Source organism: Pinus tabuliformis, chromosome 7 (genome assembly GCF_031772625.1).
Source record: "Pinus tabuliformis cultivar Carrire ecotype Pingquan chromosome 7, CPIR1, whole genome shotgun sequence".
NCBI classification, from domain to species: Eukaryota; Viridiplantae; Streptophyta; class Pinopsida; order Pinales; family Pinaceae; genus Pinus; species Pinus tabuliformis.
Window position 1 is genome coordinate 1712922782 of NC_142293.1, and position 2426 is coordinate 1712925207.

The 2426-nt window shown below is 47.5% G+C and overlaps 1 pseudogene; it reads left to right on the forward strand.

The window, feature by feature from the left end:
* Window positions 1–731: 731 nt before the first annotated feature.
* Window positions 732–2013, forward strand: LOC149255178 (protein SENSITIVE TO PROTON RHIZOTOXICITY 1-like; annotated as a pseudogene).
* The last annotated feature ends 413 nt before the right edge of the window (window positions 2014–2426 follow it).

Consider the following 2426-nt stretch of genomic DNA (forward strand, 5'->3'; position numbering starts at 1 on the left):
CACACGACTTCACCCCGTTTGCTCGAACGACCTCACCCAAGTCGCCACACGACTTCACCCGGCTCGCCCAAACGACTTCACCTGGGTCGCCCAATGACCTCACCCGAACGACTTCACCTAGGTCGCCCTACAACCTCACCCGGCTCGCCCAAATGACCTCACCAAGCTCCCCCGAATGACCTCGCCCGAGTTTCATGCCCGACGACCTCGCCTGAGTTCTGCTTGAACAACCTCGCGAGAGTTTGCCCGACGATCTTGATCGAGTTTTCTGCCTGAACGACCTCGCCCGAGTTTTCTGCATGAGTTTTTCGCCCGAGTTTCCTGCATGAGTTTTTCGCCCGAGTTTCCTGCCTGAGTTTTCTGCACGAGTTTTTCACGTGAGTTCCACCCGAAGTGCGGGCTCATCCATGCAGTGCAGAATGCCTTTGATCGAACTCGTGATGATCGAATGATGCCTTTGCTTCCACAAATGCACGCTAATATATATGGGTGGTTGGGTGGTTATGTCACCTGACCACGCCCAATGCCCAAGCCGACTTGTTTACAGTGTGTTGTCTCACCCACGAGGAGGGTCAACCTGCGCAACGCGTGAGACCGCCCCCTCAGCTCGCCCAACACCTTATAAACTCGTCCAAGGTTCATTTACTTCGCATTTTGCACAAGTCCTTCGCATGGTGGAGTTGCCCTGCCCGTGGCATGTACCGCAAGTCCTTACACTCGCTTCAGCCGGGATGCCTCAAAGCAGTAGTAATAATTTGGGTGTGTTGCCGGCAATCGATGCTGGTGTAGGTGGTGCCCACGCAGAGATGGGTTCTCACGTTCTCCTGTCGAATCTTTCAATTTTTCAGCTTAAAGCTCAGTAGCTAGAGGCATTTGTTCAAGAAGGTCGCCATGATCAGCCAGCTTCGGCTTCTGGATTTTTTTCGTCCATCTTGGATGAACTTATCGCTACCGCAGCATCTCTGTTGCTCTCGGTCCAGAACCGAGAAAGCGCGAATCTGGCATGGACAAATGTTCCACCACGGTCAGACCCCGGCGGCTGTGTTGTGATTCGAACAGATAACCGAGCGCCGCTGCTAGGCTTAGGGTTTCCGAAACACCCAAACCCTAATGGAGGGAGCGTTACAGGGTTTGGTGGTGGAAGCGATTTACAGGACAATAAATCTCCCTCGGACATGAGAGCATAGGGTGATGAAGAAGAAGCTACCACGGGTCGGGGGTTTAACAATATCATAGAGATAAAGGAGGCTGATATTCTGACAGAGCACGCGCATTTCTGTGAGATGTGTGGCAAGGGTTTCAGGCGTGAGCCCAATGTTCGAATGCACATGCGAGCCGACCGAGACGAATATAAGACGAACGGGCATCCTTATGTCCATTGCTAATTCCCCGAAAACGAACCAGGCGCTGATGTCCAAGCCTCTCGCGGTTACTTCTTCTTGTTCCCCGACGTCAAGAAGGTATTCGTGTCCATCCGAGAGATGCAGGCGGAACAAGAACAACAGGAATTTCAAGCCCCTTAAATCGATAACTTAACTGACGAACCATTACAAGCGTAGCCACTGCCGAAAGATGTATACATGCTAGAAATGTGACAAGCAGTTCTCTGTCGTGGGAGACCTCAAAACCCATGGCAAGCACTGCGGGCGTAGGCTGTGGCGTTGCTCCTGTGCCACCACATTCACACGGTAGGACAAGCTCTTAAGCGACGTTGCTTTGTTCCAAGGCCGCAACCCCCTCCTTCCTAACCATGAATTCCTCCTTCCTCCTGCGTCCAAACGACACAGATCCACTAGCAACGGCCGCGCAACGACGGGATGGTCCCCCGGCTACGGCGACAATGCAAATCTCACCGAATTTGCTGCAAGAGATTTAGTAGGTCTTGCTGGCGATAAAATTCAGGGCTATGAGCATGTGATTCAGATGGGCCTTGGCCGAAACGAAGTGACTCTGGAGAGTCGGTTAAGGGACTCTTTCTTTTGGGTTAATTCTTAAGGGAAGTTTGTCGATTGATGTAAATCATGTTAGTGCAATTTTTTTTGTTTTTAACCGTTTCTTTCTTATCATCTGAACGCAATTTTCTTAAGGGTTTGGGTGTATGTTAATTTGAACATTAGTTATTAATATTTTTTAAATGAATTTATGAGGTGAATAATATGCACATAACTAATATTTTTTAAATGCATTTACGATGTGAATAATACGCACATAATAATAACCGTCCATTAAATATTGTACTATATATATAGATATACAACATTAGATTCAACCATATTCATTAAGTATGCAAACAATATACACATAGTAAGAGTATATGATAGTTTGAATGGATCGATATATATATATATATTGAGATATACAATTTTTAGGTCCAATGATATATATCTAGATCTATATAGCATTTAATATAACACTTGTGGTCAATA